This window comes from Solanum lycopersicum, chromosome 2 (genome assembly GCF_036512215.1).
Source record: "Solanum lycopersicum chromosome 2, SLM_r2.1".
NCBI classification, from domain to species: Eukaryota; Viridiplantae; Streptophyta; class Magnoliopsida; order Solanales; family Solanaceae; genus Solanum; species Solanum lycopersicum.
The window spans coordinates 25,659,606-25,673,584 of NC_090801.1; the positions used below are offsets into that span (position 1 = coordinate 25,659,606).

General features: G+C 33.5%; 1 long non-coding RNA gene across 1 annotated transcript; it reads left to right on the forward strand.

The window, feature by feature from the left end:
* Window positions 1-1,381: 1,381 nt before the first annotated feature.
* LOC109119511 (uncharacterized) lies at window positions 1,382-2,347 on the forward strand. Its single transcript, XR_002026713.3, has 2 exons — window positions 1,382-1,962; window positions 2,105-2,347. It is a non-coding gene; the product is annotated as an uncharacterized lncRNA (long non-coding RNA).
* Window positions 2,348-13,979: the final 11,632 nt, after the last annotated feature.

The window sequence follows — 13,979 nt, forward strand, 5'->3', positions numbered from 1 at the left end:
AGGTTTTAAAACAAACCATAAATATTTATAAAATTATATTTAAAAAAAGTGCATGAATTAATTCGGATGTGCTACTTCTTTAACTTTAGTCATAGATTTTGATTTCAATCTTGAAGTAGAATCCTATTGAAAGTGTCCTCCTAAATAAGGGCTCAACCTAAATTTAATTGGGGCTTTGATTCAGAGTCGAATAATATTGGATGTCATTTTCAGGAATCTATAATTTCGTCGTGTTTTAGTAGTGTTTATGACGATTTTGATATTATAATTGGTTTATTAATTCGGTGGGGTTTAGTTAATAATGAGTAGGTAGTGGGTTGATTTTTAATTATATTAATAAATTAAATTATAACCAATAGTTGAGCGCCAAGTATTTTAAAAAATATTTAAATAGTTTAATTTTAAAATAGTTAAATAAGTGGTCAATTTTGAACCCAAAGGTGGATGACAAGGGTATTTTGGAGCCAATAGGTAGATGAGAAGGGCATTTTGGAGCCAATTGGTGGATGGAGGGTATTTACTTCGAGGCTATTTTAGACCCTCTTCTGTTAATTTTTTTAACAAATTGTTATCGACCAAAGATTATTCATAACCATGGAGTTCTTATACCTTGATTCCTCATTTCTCTCTAGTTGTTGTTGCTTTTTACATATCAATAGAAAAAGTAACAGTGTAAAGAATGTTATAAAATTTTTCATAACAAAGATTTCCTGATCATGCAACTCTAAGATCTAAAAAATCAGAAAACATATATCATTTTTTTATTAGGAAAAACTCAAGTTGAAGAAAAATAGAGGGGAAAACATTGACATTTTAATGTTCAAACGATCCAAAACGGAGAATTCTGATTTTTCCATTTTTCATGTGTAATATTACATGAATTTTTGGTGATATGTGATCCTAACAGTATTTTTGTAAAAATATTTTATGAGAACATCGATTTATATAGTTCACGAGGTCCGGAATGAGAACTACCAATTTTTCTATTTTTTTGTGTGCTATAATTCATGGATTTTTGGTGATATGAGATCTACCCAACAATTTTTCCGTAATGATTGGTTGTTTTCTGTGACGACCTTATTAATTGTGTGGGTTGGTCCGGAAGAAAAACATTGAGATTTTTAGCTAAAAGAAAGCCTAGAACAAGTAATATTGATTTTTAATTTTTCTTGTGCATAATCCATTAATTTTGGGTGGTATGTGATCTCAGTACTATCTTGGCCAATTTTTTTTGAGGATGTCCCTAACGATTAATAGTATTTGTTTGTTCCGAGGGGCAAACAACAACATTTTCGAGTTAAACGAGGTCCTAAAACCTGAAATTCTATTTTTTAATTATTGGCAGGCTGTAGTCCATAAATTTTGTATGATATGTAGTTCTTGAGGTACTTTGACCAAATATTTTTCTGGGCGTCCTTGTAAACTTTATTAATAGGATGCATTGTTCCTGAGGAGCTATCATCGGTATTTTAAAGTTCAAAGGAGGGATAGAACAAGAAATACCAATTTTTCCCATTTTTCATGTGCCATAGTCCGTATATTTGCGTTGTTATGTGATCCTAGTGGTATTTGGACCGAATTGTTTTGTGGGCATTTTGAAATTTAAATTAGCTGTGAATTGAGAAATACCTATTTTTCCATTTTTCGTGTGATCTAGTCAACAAATTTTGGGTGATATGTGATCCATGCGGTATTTTGGCTCAAATATTTAATGGGTGTTATTTAAGAATTTATTAATTGCACGTGTTGGTTTGAAGGCGTAAACTGTGGAAATTTTTGGTTCAAATGAGGCCTCGAATGAGAAATAGTGAATTTTCCATTTTTTTTTATCTATAGTCCATGAATTTTGGATGATGTGATCCTAGTGATTGGATGGTATTTTTGTGGGAATTCATGACGACCTATTTAATAGTGTACGTTGTTTTGGTGGGTCATACTTCAACATTTTCAAGTTCAAATCAGGTTCGAAATAGGATATATTGGTTTATCTATTATTTTTGTGTTAAAAGTTCATGGATTTTGGTGATATATGATCCCGATGAATTTTGGGAGAAATTTCGTGTGGGCTTATGTGATGACATTATTTCTATCATATGTTTTTCAGATGGCCAAACATCGTTATTTTCAAGTTCAAGCGAAGCACAAAAAGGGAGACCAAATTTTTCATTTTAAATGTGCTATAATCCATGAATTTTGGGTGATGTTTGATCACACTGTTTTATTGTCGAAATTCTTTTATGGGAATCCATGTATATAATGGTGTACACATTAGTTCGCATTGGAAAATGTTAAAACTTTTTGAAGTTCAATCAAGGTCGGAACGAGAAATATCGATTTTTTTCTTGTGCGTCATAGTCCATTGAATTTTAGTCATAATTGATCATTGTGGTATTTTGACCAATATTATTTGTAGGCATCCATGACATCCTTATTAAGGTCATGCAATTGTTCCGAGGTACAAATATCGACATTTTCAATTTGAAATGAGGGCTTGAATGAGAAATACAAATTTATCTTGGCGGGTTTTTGACCAAAGTTCTTTTTAGGCATCCCTGAAGACCTATTTAATGAAACATGTTTATTTGGGAGGGAAAATATCATCATTTTCAAAATCATATTATCACTAAAATGATAAATATAGATTTTCTAGTTTCCATGCACTCTAGTCCATGGATTTTGGGTGATAAGTGATCTGTGTAGTACTTCGTCCAAAATAATTTATTGGTGTCGGTTAGGACTTTATTAATGGCGAGCGTTGGTTCAAAAGAGAAAACAATTGAATTCTTCAATTCAAATGAGGCCTAGAGCAAGAAATAGTGAATTTTGAAATATTCTTGTGGTATAATCCATTAATTTTGGATGAAATCTTATCCTGGAGGTTTTATGGATGAAGTGTTGGTGAGCATATGTAATGACCTATTTAATTTAGTAGGTGTGTTGGGAGGGTCAAACATCTATATTTTCAAGTTAAAAAAAGGTTCAGACCGAGAATGCCAGTTTTTCCATTTTTTCGTGTATTATAATTCATTAATTTTGGGTTATAAGCATGTAGATACATATTTAATGGTTTTTGTTTGATAAGAGGGGGTAAATGTTGGCACTTTTGAGTTCCAACAAGGCCTAGAATAGGAAATATCATTTTTTTATTTGTTGTGGTATTAGTTGTTCACATTCTTTGATTAAAAGCAACGTCGAGGTGATTCAATTAAAAAAGAACTTAATGTGTCAGAATTTTAAAAACGGGTAAAAGGGAAAAGCGAATCGCCACCTAATTTATAGGAAAACTAGAAATCCTATTAATAAATTAACTTAAAAGATAGTCTACGAAACCAATTGATCTAGGTAACGGGTTCAAATTATTTCAAAAGAAAGGGGTTAGACATTCTTCGAAATGGTGTTTAGAATTCTCTTATGGAAGTAGAGTTGTCATATTATCTTGTTTGTAGTTGAATCAACTTACAACTTTTTTGTGTTTGTTGTTGGTTGTTTGTTATTAGATGACGTAATGAGTGTGTACAGTAAAAACGGTAAACACCTTGGACAACAAACTGACGTTGGTAATATGAATGATTTCATTGGCGCAGTTCAATTGGGTGGTGTAGGTGCTATTCTTTTAAATCAAGTCATGGGAAATGTTGTCTTCCATGTGACTAGAACCATTTTTCATCTCTTGCAAATGAATGAACTATTTGAAAGCTAGATCATGAGGATCCCCATGATCATATCAAGAACTTTGTGGATGTATGTGCTCCATTTGCATTCAAAAACATATCATAGGAGTGAGTCCGACTCCGGCTGTTCCCTTTCTCTTTGATGGAAAATCAGCCAAATGGTTAAGTGATCTATTGAGGGATTCTATTAGGTCTTGGGATGATCTTACTGAGGTATTGTACACAAGAATTTCACCTTCTTCAAAGATTATGACATTGAAATATAATATTGATGTCTTTAAACATATTGCTTGTTAACCAATCCATGAAACATGGATGAGTTATAATAATTACTTACTCTAATGTCAAACCCATGGCCTTCCAAAGTACGTGTTGTTACAACACTTCTGCCTGAGTCTAGACTCTATTAATTATAACCCCAAAATGAATAGGTTAATCTAGATCCTAACATGTTTTTCATTATCTTATAAGGTCTTAAATTGACTAATAAAAGTGTTTAAAGTCAGTATATAAATTTTGTATGTGTTTGGAGGTCAAACGTTCAAGAACGTCCGGAAACTAGTTAAGGTCGAACTAGTGTAACATAGTGTTTTATAGTGGAGTTTTGGTTGAGTGGTTTGATGGTGAAATTGAGTATATATAGGTCCTAAGCATATCCTACATGTAAAGGATTAAAACGTTCCAAAACGAGGCCCCGGGACCAGCCAAAGGGTCCCCGAGGAGGACCCAAACATAGGCCAGTGAAGCTGCCGGACAGCTTAGATATGGCAATGCCTACGCGAAACGGAGCCATCACATAAGGGGCAGTTTTTTCCCTGCAACGTGGGGACATCGCAAAAAATTCTGTCTCAAACTAGTTTCCTCAACAAAGAATAGAAAATAATTCCAGGACGCGCAGTAAGTGCCCTTATTTGGTCGCGTCGTTTTTAAGTCAAATTTAAGCTTGTTAAAATATCCAATAGTTGCAGGGGTCTTTTGATAAATCTAGGGATTGATTATTGGAGGTTATTGTAGGTATTTGAGGAGTATATTAGCAGCACAATATCAAAAAAGACCCTAGACTTCAAATAAAAATCTTTCTCTACCAAATTTCTCCCAAAACCACCATTGAACAAGAACAAAAACTGTTGGGTTTAAGATATAATATAAGGTATGTGAAGCTTATTCATCCATGGATTCTTCTATTCATGAAGTCCCCCTGATTATCTTGCAATTGATAATCCAAAGAACCCCAAACAAGTGAGGGTTGTGATTGCATTGTGGGTAAGGTGTGTTTGTGATCCCAATAGAGTGGGTAACATTCACTTATTCTCATGTGATGTTTATGTACTATTTTTCATGGAGTTTTCATTGTAAATTATGGTTATTTAACTTGAAGTATATGATGGTGATTTTAGTCCATTAGAGGCTAGTTTAAGTTTTTATGTTAGTTTACTCAACGCAATCGTATTTTATGCTATTGGATCATGATTGAATCACCTAGATATGAATTGAAATAGGTTTAATTTTTTAAGGATGATCTTTTGACCTAGGGAGTTGGAATTTAACCTAGGTGATCACGAATGACTATAATTACCTTCTAATGATCTAATTTAATAGATTAGCATGCAATTGAGTATGAATAATGAAGGATTAAATATAGTAATTGTTTATAGGACTTATGACAATTGAAGTTTGGGGTTTGAGGGTAAATTCTTGATAAGGATTATTGTGATTATATTTTCTTTCTCTTTTACACCTAGACATGAATATTATTAGGACAATCAAGTTCTCACATAGAGGAACCCTAGATTGATTTAAGAATCTGACATTAATCAATGTATGGTAGACTAAGGTTAGCTTGAAGGTGGGTTGTATGATCACTTCTTGTGTAGTAGACTTGGTGAGACGACACCAAGGACATGGTAGCTTGAGATACTAGATCTCAAAGGTTGCTTGAGATAGACAATCTAAATGAGGCCTGATTTGAAATTCTCATGATAGATTGAGATATTGAATCTCATGGAAGCTTGGGTTTAGATAACTCATGATAGCTTGAGGTGTTGAACTTCTCGGTATCTTGACTTGGTTTGGCAAAAAGCATTTCATGGTAGCTTTATGAGAAAATACTATACTACCCCAATGGTAACTTGATTTGAATGGAAGGTGTAATTCATGGAATAAATTGAGATTAGTTTCTCATGATAGCTTAGGGTTGAGGATTCAAACTCCCATATGGTTAGATTGCATCTACATGATTGGTTGCATGGTGGTTAGGAGGGTTGTATCCTTCCTTAGTTAGCTTGGTTTTTATGTTGAGATGCTTTCCATGGTAGTGGATCTATTATGGTAGTATTTTGAGCTTAATTATCATATTCGGGGAGCACCCCCTAGAAGTAACATGGCGTACTTCACCTCTCGGAGGTCTTATACAAGCCCATAGTTATATGTCGTCACATTGTCATAGTAAATTTAGTGGAAAATATGAAAATTTTCATATAACATCATATACTTAGAAACTTCACTTCATATATACAAAATATAATATTATATACTTAGACTCTAGGTAACGTTGCTATCTTAGACTCGACAACATTATAGTAATTTAGCGACACACCCCTTACAGTATAATACATAACTATATAAATCATATAACTTTACAGTAACTAAACATTAGGATATCCTTGGAATTAAGAATTTCTTTCCTTGAGATTGGGAATCACATATTAAGCTCATCAATCATATAAACATCCTTTAAGCATCCATAACATATACTATGTGTAAAAAGTAGAGAAGAATTGGATTAGTACAAGAATACACTAAGTATGTGAACCATGCAAAAAACATGCATTTAAAAAGGACATTTTCTTGAAATCATACATCATGCCTTTTTGAGTAAATCTTCATAAAACCTTGATACAATAGAATTTATATTATTTACATACTTCATATAGACATATTCAAAGGACAAACATCATAGAAAAAAAACATAAAAAAATTTAAGTCATTTTTGAGTTACTTTACAGTGGACTATTTCCTTTTTTACACTGATCATTTTTTTCTTTTATTCATTAACCTCCCAAGTAACCCTCTAGTCATACTTGGTGCAATGCATAACCTTAAGGACACAAGGAAAATCATACATACAACCTATACAAGAAAATAGATACCATAATACAAGTATAACCTATCAAAGACACATTTAAGTCAAGGCTCTATTGGTTTTACGGTAAGCTACATCAATTTTCACATATAGTGACTTCAATTCACATAAATCATTATAAGACCTTGTTCATGATCTCAATCTTAGTCTACTAGTGCAATGTACATGTGAAGCCCCATAACCCCACACATATTTAGTATGCCCTTCATGAGACCATAAACCTTATGATTCAATTCATACATCAACATATTAAGTGAAGACAACCTCATTCATGTCAACAACCTTCATAATATAGTAATTATGACTCACATAGTGCATATAAGAATAATACCACATCACATAGAATCATAACATGACATAAACATGACTAATAGACAAATACTACCATGCCACGCACAAAGACATAATTGTAATCATACATCTTAGAACACCTTCTTAGAACTTCCTAAGGAGCTACTTGTGCAATGTCTAGATGGGTTCATTACTTCACCTATCCTAAATAAACTCCCTTAAGTCATCCTAGTTATGTTCCTAGTGATTTCCTTCCATTGTATTTTTTTCCTTAGGGAAAGTATAACCTTAATTGACACTAAGACCATGGGGGCTAAACATGGAATTTGGTGTTGTAGAGCCTTACACCAATGGAAGGTGTTCTTACCTATCCAAGGTAGAACATTAACACATGCTAGCATACCAAGTGAATTCACTTGCTAGATCCTATGTGGCAAGCATAGAGGAACTTGGAGGTAAATGTGAAAACCCTCTTTATGCCAAGATGGGGCATTATGGTTATTCACTTATGTAAACCCTATTTATTACTTTTGAGGGATTGTGGTTATCCACCTCATGAGATTTATCGTAGACCTTCCTTCTCATATTTGAAAGGGACACACACTAATATACAAGTTCACTCGGTGCTAAGCTAAGTTCCTTTTTATTGAAAATGCATTTATTATGATTTCTTTATAAAATTGTAGGCTTAGGAGAGTCATACCGTCATATTCTTAGCTCATAGCTCATAGATGAATGTTCATCAACCTACATCATGTTAGAAATGCTTTCACATAGACATAACATATATTATTAGCACTATGTAGTTTAGTATACCCTTGAGCACACCTTTAGTGCCCCCTCTATTCACTAGATCATATTTCATGTGTGTGTATAGGTATATGTGAGCAAACTTTTCACATAATACGTTAAAGGTCACACATGTTCATACATTCATATTCATGTACATAGAAACAAAAACTAGAAACTATCTTATCCAGGCACATATGTGCAAAGCATAGGCAAAGTCCTATACCCTTTCCCATACAAGTACACTTATAAAGTCATCCTAGTTAAGGAAACACATATCATAATTTCATAGATATAAACTTAACATGCATAGTAGTAGACACTAGTGCATATGAGAACTACCTTTCATTTAGGCACCATCATCTATACTACTTGTAAGCATGCATGTAAAGAGAGGGTGTGTGTACATTGGTCAATATGATAAAATAATGGATATCAACAAAATATTGAGGCATCTACCCTCTTAAGAACACAATACATACTTAATCATAGACCACACAACACAACTTAGCTTAGGGGGAAAAGTAACTTCATATTAAACTTTAAGACTCCTAACATTAACTATTCAAACCTTCAAATAGGGGTACATGGGTCGGGGTCATCAATCTTTAACACTTTATTAATTGTATCACCTACACATAATTTAAACTAACCATTTACATGCTCATAACAATAGTAACATAACCTAGATTCACAACTAAAGAAGAAAACTAGGCACAAGTTATACATAAGATGATCATCATAACCACTCATTCATATATTAATCAATTTTCCTTCAAGGCCATGGTAAACACATATACAATGAAAATAATGTAAACACCTCCACTATAAGTGGACCATACTACACAATGACATACAAGGCTTCATAAGCATTGCTATAAACAAGTATAAAAGTAAAAGAGTAGAGTAATTCTTACCAATCCTTTAGCATTTGGTCATCATTGACCATTAATACTCTTTCATCAATAATTTAAGTATATGTAAGTATCTAAAATACCATAATCATAAAAAAACACATGTACAAGTCGCTACAAGATCATATTACAATGTAATACAATACATCACATATATACAAGAAAGTAGAAGAACATAGATCTTTAACCCAATTCTCTAGCATTGATCATCAATAACAATTTATCAAAAATATGTAGGTAAGTAGATAAAGATATCCTTACTCAAACGAAATCATGCCTAATCTACCCTAACATTTAGATCATGTCATATACATTACAACATCCACTTTATAAGCTAGAAAAATCTAATTCAATCTTTACCAATTCCATGGTTATCTACTCATATTAGACCAATTATACCTTATTATCATCAAATTATCCATATAGGAAGTACCTAAGGACAATTAACCATGATCGAGTCACAAGACAGCCAACCTAATGTCAAGATCACAAGTTACAACTTGATAGACTAGAAGAACCTAGATCAATTCATATAAGCCTTCTTTAATTTGATTATAAAGGATATGTACTTACAATTTAACTAACTTATTAACCTAAGTCAGTATCTACATTAACTACAACATAATCAAATGTCACTATTATTCAATAAAAGGTCCATACTACATTGATCAGATAAAGGCATATATTAGTCATGTTCATATCTTCATATATTGATCCACATGGTTCCTTCATAATAAATTCATGTAAATAACAGTATATATAAACAATTCAATGTAAGAGAATCACAATTAAACTATTAATAAGCCATTATCATAATGCCCATGTAAGGGTTAAAATGATTTTGGAAAGGGAGATGGGTTAATAATGCAATTGGATTGAAAAGTACGTTAAAACTAATACATTATCATCAGTTCATCATGATTAAGCATTAAAAAAGTTCTTAGAAAGAACTTATGAAAAGATTGAAGAAGAAGAAGTTTGATAATGAAATATCTTTGAAAAACATTGAGATTAACTCTCCAAGTGAAAGGTTACTTAGAGATGAAGGATTGCCATACCTTTTTCAATTAAAAAACCTATAAAACTTGATTATTAATCCATGTAAATCAAATATCTAATATGTTCTTGAGCTTCACCAACAATGGAGGTTTCTAGGGAGAATTGGTTTTGGAGGGAAAGTAGATTTTGTGTGTATGGGATTGGGAACGGGTTGATCACTTTTTTGATCACTTTTATACAGACAAAAATAGATAAATAAATATAGTAGGGTCATGTTAATACATGGGTTAAATTTCCCATTCACCACTTCAATGAAACAGTGCGGAGGCAGTGGCACCAGGATGCATCAAAGGACCACCATCGACGACGCGTAGGTCAATCGATGGTCCGTCTTTGGTTTTGGTTTATTGGACCTTTACCTGCTCATGGGTTGATCCTTGCTCAAAATAATTATTTATTGAATATACATCACCAACGGTCCGTTGGTCAACCAACTGGGTGTCGTTTGGTTTAGTCGATTGACACTTCCAAGGTAGTGTTTCTACAACCCTTGGGTCCTTCTTGTGGTCCCTTTTGCGGGGACCTTGTGAAGTCGCACCCTGGCGTTTCCAACATAAATATGAAAATTTAAAAATACAGGACATCTATTCAAGTTTCACCCAAATACACACATAAAACATGTTTAAACAGGCTAGGCCCCATCAAGACATACTTGAAGGTCTCAAGGGCTAACTTTCGAACGTCTTAGACGTTCTTAGACGTTTAACCTCCACACTTCACAAAAATCCTAATAATTTAAATTAGCATAAGTATATATCATTTTAAGACTTCATAAGCTCATTATGTACAAATATAAGCATGTATAGACACATGAGGCACATAGGTGACTTCTCCTCGAACGTCTTGGTCGTCCATTGACGTTTGACTTCCAAATCACCTCAAACTTTACACACTTCCTTAAACTATATTATAAGTCATTTTGGGACTTTATAACCTTATTATGAACATGTTAGTCTCTAGAGACCCTAACTCATTTTAAAGGTCTTACATTAATAAAAAAGATTACAAGATAAGTTAGCATGGATGGTAATATGGGATACCATCTATACATTGCACAAGTATGACTTTAAGCTACCTAATACATGACCCCTACATAATGTATTTTTATCTTGGATATTTCCTTTAAAATATGAACTAGGTCTATTAGATGACTCATATGATGATATGAAAAAGTCAAGGTGATTTCATGATATGCTTATTGTGTGATGTGTGAAGTATTATGGGATTATCCACATGCATGTCACATGTATGTTTTGGGATTAACTAGGGGAATATTATTCATATGATATGATTGAAAATATGTATTAATTAATAAAGTGAACTATGATCAAGTATGACCAACGGTAGTAGTATGGGATACTACCTTAGCCTTGCACAAGTATATTTAGAGGTGACTTTTGATATACTTTATTTGAGTAAGAAGGACTAAAAGAGTTAAGTATGAACTTTCATATGTTTTATGATGCTTTACATGTTTATGATATTCATGATATGATTATGTCTTTATTTCTTATGATTATTTCTATTGTTGACTAACCCTTTGATATATCTGATGTTGGTATGTAGTTTCGATACTTAGTACATGCTTTGCTAACGCATCTTACCAACATGTTATCCATGCAGGGTCTTGAGAAGATAGAGTTGCTTGAACGGTAGAGTTTGAAGGTACCAAGAAAGCAAGAAGTGGTGAGTATTCATAGTTTGGACGACAAACCTTTATTTTCCTTTATGTTTTTATATATTTTGGACGTTATGTGGACTGCGTCCCAAGATGTTTCATTCCTGACAAAGTTAGATGGTTTTTGAGACAATGTTATTATAGATGCTTCCACTTTTATGAAATACCTTTTGGTTTATGCTTAATGAATTTTTTAAAATTCCCTCCATTTATACATGATATTATGGTAATGAATTCAAGTGGCTTATAAAAGACCTCCGAGAGGTCGAGTACGCCGTGTTCCTATTTGAGAATACCTTAATTTCCAGAGGGTACTCTCGGGTAATGGCAAACACCATTTCAGAGCATAAGGTTATGAAAATGGTCTTATGATTTCTCAAAAACTACGTCTAGTATATTCTTATTCATATGTGTTGGCCGTGACATACCTATGATTATAAGAGTATGAGATGCTTAGGAAAGTTTCACTTCTTCATTCTTCAAGTTGTGCCATAGATCTATAATCCCTCTCTCTTATCGCTTATCTGATGGTCTCTAAGAGGTGACTATTAGAAGTATTATACTGCAATGAGTAAGGGAGAAAAGTGGGATGAAGGTCCTATTAAGGCTATATGACTTGATATAGTTCAAATGATGAGTTATGATGTTGTTTTTAGTATGAGTTGGTTGATCTATTTAATGTTTATGGTTCATAGAAGGCCATGAGTTGTTTTGATAAATGTTGATAGAATGGGTAGAATAGAGCGTTTGAGTACTATCTAGAAGGGGCGAGTGAATAGACTCTTCTAAGGAGGGTAGAAGTGTAATTCACCTCTTTTTATGATTCACCTTGGGTGAAGGATGTGAAATCTTATTGATGTTTAGAAAGGAGTTAGCATAGGCTTGCTCCAAATGGGGGAATGAGGTTCTTATGTATCCTAAATATACATAAGCTAGGTTTACTAGAGATTGTCACCTTGGGTTGTATAGTGAGTATGAGAAGTTTAGTCCCCGTTACTAGGATCAAGTGAGATTATAAATTGTGCCTAGTAATATTTCAATAAGGCTAGGTTTACAAGAAGAGGAGGCAATAAATTTGCTTCTAGTAATGTGAAAAGTGTTCATAAACACAAGAATAAGTTCTACGCTCACCAATCAAAGGGTGATCAAGAATAGTATCCTTATGTCCCTTTCCCGTATGTGTTTCTTTAATGATTTATGAATATTTCAAGAATTTCCATGATTATGATTTGCCTTGAAGATTTTGATGTTTCCTTATGATGAGGAATTGATTTTAGAAAGACATGTGTTGCTCGTTCCCAAGTGGGGGATAAGTAGCCTTTTTATGAGGTCTTCATATGATTATGTGTAGTTATGATTATCTTCAATTGAATTGTTTTCTTTGATTTGGGTATTTGAATTTAGGTATAATGCATATACTTTGGGCTGCTAGTCTAGAGTTGGTCCTTTAGTGAAGTGTTAGTAAGGTGTCATTTGATGACGAATGTATCCAAAAGTGGGGGATATTGTTATGACCCCAAAATGAGCTAGGGGAATCTAGAGCCTATCACGTGTATTATAATCTTATAATTTATTAATTGAATAATAATAGTGTTTAAAGTCAGCATATAAAGTTTATAAGTGTTTGCAGGTCAAATGTCCAAGAACGTCAAAGATATCCGAAAACTAGTCAAAGTCAAACTAGTGTAACGTAGTCGTTTGTAGTTGAGTTTTGGTTGATGGTTTGACGATTAAATTGAGGATATAGTTCCTACATGTATCCTGACATGTAAAGGGTTGAAAAATCGGAGAATGACGCCCCGTGTACCAGCCTAAGGGTCCCCGAGGAGGACCTAAACGTAGGGAAATGAAGCTGCCGGGCAGCCTAGATCTGGCAGTGGCTTTGCGACGCGGAGAAATCTCATAAAGGGCAATTTTATCCCTGCGACACGGGTACATCGCGACCATTCTGTCCCAAACTAGTTTGCTTAACAAAGAATCAAAAATGCCTCCGCGACGCTCAGTAAGTGCCCAGATTGACCGCGTTGTTTATAAGTCAAATTTATGTTTATTAAATGTCTAATAGTTTCAAGGATCTTTTGGGAACATTAGGGATTAATTATTGGATTTTATTGTAGGTATTTGAGAAGTATATAAGAAGCACATTAGACAATAATACCCTAGACTTCAAATCAAAACCTTTCGCTCCCAATATTCTTCGAAAACCACCATTGAAGAAGAAGAAAAATTGAAGAATCTTTAGGACGAATTCACCAAGGTTTCAATATGGGTTTAAGGCTATTATATAAGTTATGTGAATCTTATACATCCATGGAGTCCCCCTAGTTTCCCTAAAATTGAGAATCCAAAGAACACGGAACAAGTGAGGTTTTATTACATTGTGGGTAAGGTGTGTCTTTGATCCCAATAGAGTGGGTAACATTCACTTATGTTTA